Here is a 12,323-nt window from a genome sequence, read left to right as displayed (position 1 = left end):
GCCGCCCCGCCACCACGCTCGATCGTGTGCTGTGACGCGAGCCACCTCTACCATACGCCGGCCACGCGAGTTTGCCATACGTGTTTCCCCCCTTCCCCGCGCGCCAGATCGCAACAACCGCGTCGCCAGGAGTCACGTAAGCACTTTCCCCCCCCCCCTTTTTCCCCTATCTGTAAGGGCAGCAGCAAGCCCGACAGCCAACCGAATACGTATAATAAACCAAGAGAAACCCAAAGTGAAACATCGTTATTATTCTTTCGTAGTTTATGGTATCCTTGCTCCTCACCCTTTTCCTGCACCTCGACCGAGACCGACGCTTGTGTCTGGTTTCCCACTCACAAGACGAAGCTTCGGCCGAGATTTCCTCCTCTTCTCTCCCCCCTGCATGACCCAGCTACAGTAGACTTTACGTAGACTCCGAGTCCATCCGGAGTAGTAGATTGTACGTAGACTCCGAGTCCATCCGGAGTAGTAGTGGTTACGTAGACTCCGAGTCCATCCGGAGTAGTAGATTTTACGTAGGCTCCGAGTCCATCCGGAGTGGTAGATTTTACGTAGACTCCGAGTCCATCCGGAGTAGTAGTGTTTCCGTAGACTCCGAGTCCATCCGGAGTAGTAGTGTTTCCGTAGACTCCGAGTCCATCCGGAGTAGTAGCCCCCGCTTTCCCCCCTCAGCCCCGATTCCGCTACCGTGAGCCGCTGCGGCGACCCACATATATCCTCGGCCTACAACGCCACCTATTGGTCCGAGCCCCCCTCACGACCAAAACGCGTTTTCGGCCTACAACGCCACCTAGCGGCGTGAGCTGTGAGCTCACGATCGGCGTGACACCCGTCAGAGGGCGCTATTCTCTGAATTTTCGGACGATCACCGTTCCCACCCCAACCGAATCTCACCTCTACGGTGTGATCGGCCCTGACCGGCAGACGGCGCTACCCGCGTTCACCCACCAGGGGGCGCCAGCGCTAATTTCTCTGACTTTTGCCAGCCTCAAGCCTCATTCCAAGCCTCATCCGTTCGCCCGACAGGTGGTGCTGGAGACCCACCTTTTCCACTGTCGGCTATACGGGTGAGACAGTACAGTGGCTCTTGGCAGTAAACCACGTGGTCCTACGCCCGGACACGCAGCCGGCGACCTCTTTCTCTCGTTTTCTACGCACGGTGTGCCTCGTTCCTCGGTATTCTGTCACCCCCATACTATTCCTACTACAGGTCCCATCCCTCTATATAAATTTTCTTGTATAGGTTCCTTGGCCCCGACTGAGATTTTATCCCGGCCAGAGAACTTCGTGCCATGCAAGGGTATAAAAAGGGTGTCTTTACGTTGAACACAGAAACTAGACATTTTTTGTCGATTTTAATAGAGCCATGGATTGACTTTACTGTAAAAGGTTTCTCTGCTTCCACGATGCCTTTCAGCCCCGGGAGCGGAGTAATGAAGTTTTTAGAGGTACCCGTATCCAATAATATTCTTATTTCTTTTCCTGCCACCTTACGGGTAATATAGGGGAGCAGGGACTTTACCCTAAAAAATTACAGGAGTCCTCTGCTTCTAGGTCGTCTTCTATCTCAGTGGCAGAAGCTTGAGCGACTGAGTTGTAGCCCTCATTGTCGGATTCTTGCTCCGGCAAGAAGTTTATCTTTTGTGGGAATCGATTCGACTGCCCTTTTTGCCAAGTCGTGGGTTGCCTGAACCGAGAGGAAGTGTCAACTTCCATCGGCTCTGGTGCTGGCTGTTTATTATCTGCGTTATTACGCGGTTTTTTCCGGGATGAACCGCTTTGGTTATTATCCCTCTGGGTTCGGACAAAGTGAGGATTCTTTTTTATTGCCCCCGAATTTTGATTTTGTTCATAACTTTTCCAGCCCGTTTGTCGCTGGTTGTTTAGTCTGAACGATCTTTCCTCCGTGTGCCGAGCAAAGCTGGCTGCGAAGATGGTTCTTTCGTTGCTCGATTCAGCTTCTTGCGCTAGCGCTAATGCTGACGGCAAATCTCGCGGCTGTGCCGGGAAAACTGCTATCTTCAATGATTTTTTCAAGCCAGAGACAAACGCGTGTAGGGCGTCTTCCCTGTGCTGCTCATTCAGGACGGCCGCTGCGGCTGCGTCATGGGTCTTGATGGTTTTGTTTGTTAGAAGTGTTAACTTCCGCTCAATTTCATCATAGTATTTAAGAAGGGGCAGTTCCCCCTGTCTTGACAAGCTTAATTCTTGCTTAATTACATGCATCGGAGTTTTGTCCGCGTATGTGAAGTCTAAACGTGCCAATATGGCATTGAAATTAAACACTGCACTATGGGCGATTTGTCGATTTTGGCGGCATAAAGTCTAAAAATAAAGCTAGAGACAATTTTTTTTTTAAATGTTTGTTATATTTAACTCTAATTTCGGATTTTTTTTTCGACAATTGGGTCACTCCTTTTTTTCCGCATATGTGTAGGCCGCCAATAATAAGTGCATTTATGTAAGGGGGGGTAGGTATTTAATTTTTTTTTTCGTAATTTTTTTTTTATTTTTTATTTTTAAGGCCTAATATCCTAAGAATATTGTTTTACATCGATCATGGGAAAATTGACGAAGTTATGCAGAGTTGAACGAAGGTCGGTTGGTTATAAATGCATGAGAATCACAAAGTTAAAAGCGCTCTCCTGAAAAATTCAATTTTTCAAATCGGTGTACACGATTACAAAAAAACTACTATACCGATCGATTTGAAATTTGGCACACACATTCTTTAACTAATTCCTCAGGTATTCACGTCGGTCTTTTTTTAATTTTTAATTTTTATATATTTTTAAATTAAGAAATAACGCTTTTTTTTAGTCAAAAATCGGGTTTTTGACTTTCAAAATTCCTAAGAAATCACAAAAAAACTAAAAAAAACGCTTCCTGAATACCTCGGGACACTAATCCTTTAACGAATGAGGTATAATCTTTTTAGATCGAATGATCCTGTGGACTGTTAGGATGTACACCGCAAAACAACTTTTTTTGGAGGCGACTCGGGAGATTCCCTATAACTTCTGTACCTCTAAATATTTTTCAATACCAAATTTATCAAAAATTATTCAAATGTTGTGTTATTATATGGTATTTAATTCATTAAGCTAACTTTAGCCGTTCCGCCACAATAATTTACAGCGCTTGTGTTACGATTGTTGCCTTTCCAAATATCGGCAAGCTCGCTGTTGGTAATCGCATCAAGTGCATTTTTTGTATAAACGGGGGAAAGCGGGGAAACGAGATTTTTACCAAATGAAAATAGACATTTAAATTAGTAACTTGCCATTATTAGTTGCCTGCTCTGGCTTGCTCTTGATATAGAAATACTTCACGGAACACGATTACAATTGTTAAAATTTTAGTTCAAATACAACCAACAACAACACTGGACAAAAACAACAACACAAATATTTATGTACTTTTGCCATAACTTACAGATTATATATACCTTGATCTTTGTTATCCATACTAAATATATATATTAAACTGCATAAAAACATACGCACACTGATCAATTGCAGAAGTAAAATTTTCGCGGTAACTTTTACAATCGAAAGCTGTTTGCCATCAGCTGACTTTAAGAGGCTGCCACATAAAGAGAATTGCCACCCAGCAAAAAACAAAAATTTTTTTAAGCTTCCTGAAGTGTTTACTATTAATAAATAAGAAGGTTTTTTTAATATTCTATCATACATTTTTTGACTTTATGCCACTTTTTTGGGAAAATCGCCCAATGTGCACTGTGTTGAATGAAGATAGGGCGGCAGCTGCAGGGCCGGTTATTTTATTTTTTATTATTCCTACGGCCTGATAATGGCGGCTGCTGCCTTCATAGTTTTCGAAAACTTTATATGCTGCACAGGCAGCTTGTCTCCAGGAAATGTAATTTTCCTGCTTCCCATCAAATGTTGGGACCGACTTCACCATGTCGAGTGGTTCGTCGCAAAATACCTCTTCTGGCTTAAGCTCAATTTCGGTATATGTTTTGATTTTTGGGTTATTGTCCCGAACTCTCAATGAGTCCAACTCCTGTTGAACAAGGGCTAATCTATCTTCGAATAATTTTTGCTGCCTCTGAAGTGCGTCTTGTATGGCCGCCTCCATGGCAGTGATTTGGACTTGCTGCATGAGCAAGACCTGGTCTTGTGCTTCTCTGCTGGTCGACTGACCCGCTTCAAAGTGAGCGTTTCGGCTTGCTTCCATTCTTCTATTATATTCTTCGAGAACTTCCTCGTCTGAAGGAATTTCTTCGTCTGACAGTTCCTTATTCATAAATCTGTGTTTTTATTCCCACCCTCCAAGTGCTGAAAGAATGAAAAATGTAGAACGATTTATCGTTCGCCCAACCTCCAATTCCTGTAAGAGTATTCGATATGCGTAGAGGTCGGAAGTTTCAAGAATGTCTTTTTTTTTTTTTTTTAGATTTGGTGGTTAATTTTCATTAACTAAAAACTGTATCGTCTTCACAGTTGGATTTTTTATAAATTGAAAATTTTAAATCCTGATTTATTAATTATTGTTTTAATAAAAAACGAGTCCACTGTATTATTTTGTACGTATGGAATTTTTAGGTTTCGAGGAAATATCCCCGATTTATTTGAATTTAATTTAATTAAATAAAATTAATTAATTCTTTTAACTGGTAAAATATTCCTGACTTTATTTATTTTTTGATTTTACGTGGGACAAATAGAACTATGCCCACTGTAATGGCGACTGAGCTCGATTTTAATTGGCGAAGGCAAGAAGCCTACTCACATTTCTTATATTTATTCGCCGTCGTCGCTGTCGCTGCGGTCGTCGCTGCTACCGTCGCTGCTTGTCGTCGCTGCTGCCGTCGGTTTTTTTTGCTGTTGGGCTATGCAGAATGGCTCTGCCCGTGATGATTTTATTTATTTAATTTGTTATTTTGGCTATGCTGCCAAATTTGTTGATTTTTTTCCCTTTGGCTATGCTCCGGGCTCTGCCAAGTCGTCGCTGTTGCCGTCGGTGTTTTTTGCTGCTGGGCTATGCGGAATGGCTCTGCCCCTGATGATTTGGTTTATTTAATTTTTTTTATTTTGGCTATGCTGCCAAATTTGTCGATTTTTTATTTTGGCTATGCTCCGGGCTCTGCCAATTTTTGAATTATTTTTTCCACAAGAAACTGTTTTTCGGCTTTTATTTGTCGATTTATCGCACTATTGCCACTGTTCGTTGCAACTTATATTTGCGTTATTTTTCGGCTAGCTTTTTTTTAAGCGCGGTCGTGAGATTGGTTACGCTGGGCGCCAATTATATTTAGATTACTTACTACCTGTTTTCCCGATCACCTGCAAAGGCAATGGTAATCAAGGAGACAAGTTTGGTTATATTCTGTTTATTGGTCTTAACCCGTTAGGGCAAGATATGAACTAAGTGTTACAGCGATTTATTAAATTACACAGCTAAGGCTGTGGAGTTACAATTTTTAACAAACTTAAAGGTCTACGGCGGCCGCGGCTTGTAGTCTTCGGGTAGCCGCAGCGCTGCCGCCAAGATGCCTGGTCAGCACTTGGTATCCGGCACATATCGATCATGCGCCGCCCGAATGTTCCCGGCACCGTTGGTAAAGTGCCGGGTCAGCAACTAGTTGCCGGGCGACGGACTCCGGGCAATTGCCCTCGGAGTGCTTGGTCACCAGATTCGCCGTTGGGCGTGTTGACCACCGGATGCGGCCTGCAACTCTGCGAATTTGCCTTGTGGGAAATGGATGTGTTAACTTATATATAGATATATATATACACACACACACACACACTATTTGTCTTTACACTGATTAAAAATATACATTCACACAATATAAAAATACTGGATGCACTGGTATATGTTGTCACTGTCACTGTCGTGATAATACTAATCCGCGGATTATAAATGTGCGCGAATAAATAGGCACCTTACATTACCTGTTAACAACCTTTAGGGTTAACCATTTTGACTCTACTTCAGGTGTAAGGAAGCGTCTGGGCGGCCGGGGTGATCCTCAGCGGCCCAGAGTCCCCTCACGAAATTTATAATTTGTGAGACACCCAGAACGGAGAAGCGCCGATAATTTTCTGGCCAGTTAGCGGGGAAAATAGGGAAGAAAATATTTGCACGTGGTTAGTTGGCCAGGGAAGCTGGGCGACCCGGAATAATCCAGCGGTCAAGCCCGCGTCCGCGCCCGGAATTATCCAGCGGCGGGACGAGCGGCCCGGAATTATCCATCGGCCACGCCCACGCCCACGCTCGGAGTGATCCAGCAGCGGGGCGCCCTCGGGGCAGGAGAAAGGCTCGGAGGAATCCAGCAGCCAAGGCCTGTGTCCACGCTCGGAAGAATCCAGCAGCGGGACCACTGGCTCGGAGAAAATCCAGCAGCCAGCCCCAAATCCTCGCCCGGAAGAATCCAGCGGCAGGATTGCTCAGAGGGCTCGGAATAATCCAGCAGCCACGCCCACGCCCACGCTCGGAAAGATCCAGCAGCGCGGCGTCCGTTGGGACAGGACAACGGCTCGGAGAGATCCAGCAGCCGATACCTGCGTCCACGCTCGGAAGTATCCAGCAGCGGGACAGTTGGTTCGGAAAAATCCAGCGACCAACCCCAGATCCTCGCCCGGAAAAATCCAGCGGCGGGATGGCTCTCTGATGGGCAAGGGGGAAAGGGGACCGGCGGCCTCGCTGCAAGTCCGGGCTCGGAAAATCCAGCAGCCATGGGCTCCTGTTCCCGTCCGGCTTTCGCCCGCACCCGGAATTACTCCGGTGCTACGGGGAAAGAAGGAGGGGAATTGGTCACTGCCGGCGAGGGGCGCCGGCCCGCGAACTAAGACAGGGAAAACGCGCAATTTGAATTAGGCACATGTTTACTGATTAGGTAATTTATTTAGGAAAATAACTTCTGGCGGCGGGTGTGGGATTAATTCCCCGGTATGTATATACTTAATGGCCGGCGGCCATGCTCACCCTGGCGGGATGTCCTTCGAGGTCCTGCAGGATAATTATTCCCGACGCGGACACGCGGTTTCTCACGGACACTTTTCACTTAACTTCGGGAGCGGCACAACTTGCGAGATCGAGAATTTTGCGAGGATTAAATTGACCTAATTTTCGCAGTGTGGCCGTGACCTAATTCCTGCCGGCAGCGCTGCCGCGATCGATCTTGGCGTTGCCAGATGCTGATACTATCGCCGACAGCGTTGCCACTTGCGCGCGTAACTTCAAAGCTTAGTGCTCGTTTTGAACTTCCCTTCGCGGGGTTTATTAGACTTCAAGCCGTTGGCTTCATACCGGGTGTGCGTGTTTTTTTTTTTTTTTTTTTTTTTTTTTTTTATTTAAAGATGAACAGGAAGTATTTTTACAAAAGTGTGTGTGTGTGTATGGCTTCATGCCGGGTGTGCGTGTGTGAGTGTGTGTGCTTAGTTTTAGTCTTAATTTTAGGTATAATATGTACATAAGTAGTTCTAAGCTTAGATTGTAGGGTATTATTTACATATTTATATATTTATAAGGTTGTGGCGACCAGTCGTGTCGTCACACTCCCTCCTTACTTCCGGGTGGGGTGTAGGAAGACCCGGACGTGGTCGTCCCGGTTCAGCTGCACCCGGAATCGCTGACCCTGTTCCTCCTCCAGAAAGCGTCGGGCCCTTCGTCTGGCTATTAGAAGTCGCTGCTGGATCCGTCCGATGAGCCCGGCGGGTAGTGTGCCGTTGGGCGTGCTCCAGCCGTCGGGAAAGGGTAGCCAGCGGGTGTGACCTTGGCGATCGCGAGGCAACTCATCCTCGGACGAGGATTCGCTCGGCGGCCTCGGCGTGCCGGTGCGGGTGTGGGTGGTCGGTCCCTGGCCGAACGTGGCCGAACAGCGGAGGACGAGCCCAGCTCGTCGCTCAGGTCCTCAGCCCTGCGTCGAGCCACTGCAGCGGCATATTCACCGGGTGTTGGTAGCGGGGGGCGGCTCGGTACGGCCACGGCTGGCCTCTCGTCGGCGGAGTCCTCGTCGGTCGTCAAGTCGACGTGTTGGCTTGTCGATGGCCCATCTGCCTGGCGTGGAGCGACGGCGGCGTGGTATCCGCGTGACGTGGTCGGCGGTGACTGGCTCGGTGATGAGGCCGCGCAAGTGGTTATCGGGCAGCTGGTAGCGTATGGACCCGGCCCGAAAATGTCCTCATACGCCGGCGGTGGGGTGCCCGGCGGTCGCTGGAGATCTCCTCGTAATCCGGAAGGAACTGTGGTGACGGTGTCCGTGGCTCGTCGACGGGTTGGTCGGAGGCGGGGCGCATTGGGAGCTCCACTCCGTCCTCGTCGGGAGACTCCCCGAAGAGGTCCTCTATGTCCAACCCTTCGGCCCCGTGGGCCATCTCCTCCAGCACGTCGGGTGGAAGGTCGCCTAGGCACTCTCGTAGCGCCGCTTCCACCTCGCCGTCTGGGTCTGGTGCCGCTACAGCCTGGACTGCGCGTGTCCCAGGCGTTGTTGGAGTCGGGCCGGTGCGTGAGCGTGCCGAAGTGAGGGCACGGCGTCGCCCTTGAGGATGGGGTTTCGTGTCCGGTAGTTGTCGTGGCGACCCGGCCGGTGTGCGGGCGCGTCGACGGGCGGGCTGTTCGAGGTGCTGCCCGTGGTGGCTGCCCCTGGTTGCCAGTAGGCGTCGTGGACACCTGGCCGGTGTGCGGACGCGTCGACGGGCCGGCTGCTTGTGGTGCCTTCCGTGGCGATGGCTTCCCTCCTGGGGCTTGCCCTTGGGTGACCTGGGTCGCTGGAGCCCGGGTCGTGCGTAGCGGGACCAAAGGCGGCGGCCCTTGATTCGTGAGGGGCTGCTTGCCCTGGACGGCAGGCGTGTGGGCGGCCTTTGTTGGCCGTGGTCGTGGCGGGGTGGTGTCCACCCGTAGTGGCGCGAGGAGTGGAGGTTGGGGCCGGTGCCCCATCTGGAGACCATCCAGCAGCTCCTCAAGGGCGAGCCCTATCCAGGCGTCGTCCCGGGGTGATGAGACGGTGCTCGTCATCGTGGCGAGATGGCTGGTCCGGGTTGGTGGCGATGCGGCCGTGCTCGGGATCGTGGGCGTGATGCGAGTGCGCGTGTGGTTGGCGCTGCCGTGCGCTGGATCCTCGAGGATGCGGCCGTGTGCTCGCTGGCGGTTGCCTGTAGACGGTGGGTCGCGTCTCTGTTGCTGTTGCTAGCGATGTTGCTCTGCCGCAGTCTGGTGCACCGTGTGCGTTCGTGCTGCGTGGTGATCGATGTGTCTGTGGAGAGAAAAGAGCAAAAGAGACGGCGTTGTTAGGGGGTGCTTTCGAAGGACCCTACCCAACCGAGAGTCGCTCGATTTCTAAGTTTTTGCTAAAGAGAGGGCCAATGTTTCCCCCCCAAGGGGGAAGGAGCGTTAGCAGTTAAATAAGCCGAGTAACGGGACCTTTGATGTCGGTAAAAAGGGTAATAAAAATGCAATTAATGGATTAGCTGTCAAAATTAGAGTGGTTTAGATAATAAAAATGCACTTAGTTAGGGGGAGATATGAACCTGTCATAAGAGGGGGTAATAAAGATGGAATAAATTAGGGTCAGTGCATGTAAAAGGACACTTGAGATCAAGTGTTCAAGGGTTCCCACAGGGATATGGATAAGAGTGCGAATGCAACGGAGCGATCCCGGTAGCGATCCCGGATCGATGCACGTGCACCGACGACCCCTCACTTAGAGGGTGAGGCAATTGAAAAAGGGCGCACCGGGGAGATCCTGCTCCGACAGGAGTGATCCTGAGCATCCCGTGTACGTTCACCCACTTAAGGCAATTGAAAAAGGGCGCACGGCGGCGGTCCTGCTCCGCCCGGATAAGGCAATTGAAAAAGGGCGCACGGCGGCGGTCCTGCTCCGCCCGGAGTGATCCTGAGCATCCCGTGTACGTTCACCCACGATCCTCGCTTGAAAAAGGAACAGGGTGTAAGTGAAGAAGGGCGCCAGACGTGAACGTTCAGGCAACATCCATCGCTTGAAAAAGGGACGGGGTGTAAGTGAACAAGGACGCCAGAGTCGAAACATGTTCCCACCCACGACTCAGGACTGTGATTTTCCCTGTGAGATACCTCACTTGATAAAGGTCACTTGTTTTCCCACTGAAGGGCCGCTGGAAAGAGGATCAGAGCAGTCAAATTTTCCCACCCTCATCCCACCTACACTAGATCAAGTGCGTGCAACAATCTGCTCAATTAGCTCAACAAAATCTGGATGGGTGAAGAATGCACTTGTAACGGTTTCTCAACAGTCTGTGCAATGTGAAACACCCCATCCACCCAAAACTCAAATCCACAGTCAATCTGAAATAAAAAGGCTGCAAAAGAAATATCCCATATCCCATTTCCACCATTAAAAAAATGCTGTCTATTTATTTTTGTGTAAATATAATTTTATTTTTCAAGTATAATAATCAAAAGCGATGTTCCAAATTAACATACATTTTCATAATTTTTAATGATTTTTGTGAGCGTACAGTAAAGAAATGGCAAGCACATGTATCAACTCCATCCTCGACATTATCGTGTGCCCAACAACAAGATGTGAAATGTTGTCCATGAATATTAGAAACCAGCCGTGTATCAGCCATCCTTTTATAAAAATATTTGAGCGACTCCTCCAGATATTGCTCATGTTCGGGGAAAATTTGATGTTTAAACATTTTCATGAAATTATTTATTTTTATTACAAGTTGTTGAATGCTATTACTGGTTGAGATGATGTCTTTGTTTTTTAGTGTTAGCATTTTGATGGATCCGTGTACGTCTACTTGCAATGAATTCAAAAATTTAAATGAAGTAATCCTTTCCAAATTGTTAGACGATACGTTGAACCAACCCAGTTAGTGGCGAGTATTCAACTAGTCGATCATGGATGAGAAGGCAATATGCCTTTGTATTTATCTCACTCGCAACAGTTAGCTCAGTGGAAATTTTTATATCAGTCGCTCCTGATTTGACACTCTCGTTCTGGTATGAGAGATCAACAACCACAATAGGAGCCTTCGACATGAATTCCATCGGAGATAAAAGAGCTCGGGGTTCTCGATTGTAATAGCTCTCTTGAAATTTTGTATACATGTCATACAAGACAGCAAACCCATTCTCATTATATTTAACATTCAAATCCTCATAGGGATATACTTCAGAATTAAGATATACCTTTGCATTTCTCAAATTGTTTGTAATTAGTTCTCCATTCAATGTAAATGCAATAACAGCAAAACGTGGACGTTCTCTATTTGCAGACATCTTGACATTCCATATATGATGTGTTCCCTGAACCAATGTCGGATTTATATAACAATCCCAACTCCGGAATGCGAGTGGGAGGCTAGCTCCACTCTTTACTACATTAAACATTTTAATTTTAGCACTGTCACTTGGAACGATGTGGGGGATCTTCCAACTTATACTATTTATAGCAATATTATGGATTTTTCCATCAACATTTTTCACAAACATATCATCAGGGTTTTTCGTAAGTAACAGAACGAGCTCATGTTTACAGTTTAAGACGACTTTCTTATAGTCTTCAGCGAACCCCATCAACATTTTTAAAGGTACAGAAAAACTGAAATGTCCTCCAGAAGGGATATTGTCCCCGCCACTCCACCCCGCATTGCGATAAGCCGCTCCTTCCTGTTGGCCGACTGAGAGAAAGTTCTTAATAGTCGTTGTTATTCCTGTAAACCGTGTCCTATCCAATTCACAACCATTCAATTCATATCTTATTTCATCCAGAAAATAGGCCATACAATTATTTTTGAGCAAACCGCTAACGCCATTTGTACTAGTCGTTCCTGTATTTGAGTCAATAATTTTGCTAAGCGTTCCTTCAAAATGGAGAAAACTTTCACATGGAAGGACATACAAATCTTGGTTTTGCAAACTGATCCGTACTTCATCATTTGCTTTGAAGTTCTGCTGATATGGATAATATGAATGAAACTCTTTTTTAATAATAGATTCATCGTTAGCAGGCTTTTCCTGGACATAAAAGATCTCATTCATTTGAATATTAGTTGATAAACTTTATTTAATATTAAATCCCAACGATTTCAAAATCAATAAATTTTTATTGTGAGGGCCGGGCGTTGATGTGAAGATGATGGTGCTTTCACTTCAGCTTTAGATTTGATAATGTTATCAAAGGATCGATGAGTACCCCTTTTATTGTAAATAATCATTCTGTCGGTCGTAAGTGGAGACGGATTGATACAGTTTCTCCACGCAAATTAACTAAATCTCCGTCCTGATCAGTTATCCGTATTTCTAGTGTGCTTATTTCTCTGGTGTTCACAGGCAAATAAATCAAATTTCGTGGTGTT

General features: G+C 47.2%; 1 long non-coding RNA gene across 1 annotated transcript; it reads left to right on the top strand.

Annotated features, from left to right (window-relative positions):
* The first annotated feature begins 11,127 nt into the window (after positions 1 to 11,127).
* LOC138929682 (uncharacterized) lies at positions 11,128 to 12,042 on the top strand. The gene is made up of 3 exons (XR_011445921.1): positions 11,128 to 11,473; positions 11,525 to 11,680; positions 11,737 to 12,042. It is a non-coding gene; the product is annotated as an uncharacterized lncRNA (long non-coding RNA).
* Positions 12,043 to 12,323: the final 281 nt, after the last annotated feature.

Source organism: Drosophila kikkawai, chromosome 2L (assembly GCF_030179895.1).
Source record: "Drosophila kikkawai strain 14028-0561.14 chromosome 2L, DkikHiC1v2, whole genome shotgun sequence".
NCBI classification, from domain to species: Eukaryota; Metazoa; Arthropoda; class Insecta; order Diptera; family Drosophilidae; genus Drosophila; species Drosophila kikkawai.
Note: the sequence above shows the minus strand (reverse complement) of the source record. Positions and strands in the feature narration are given on the sequence as shown.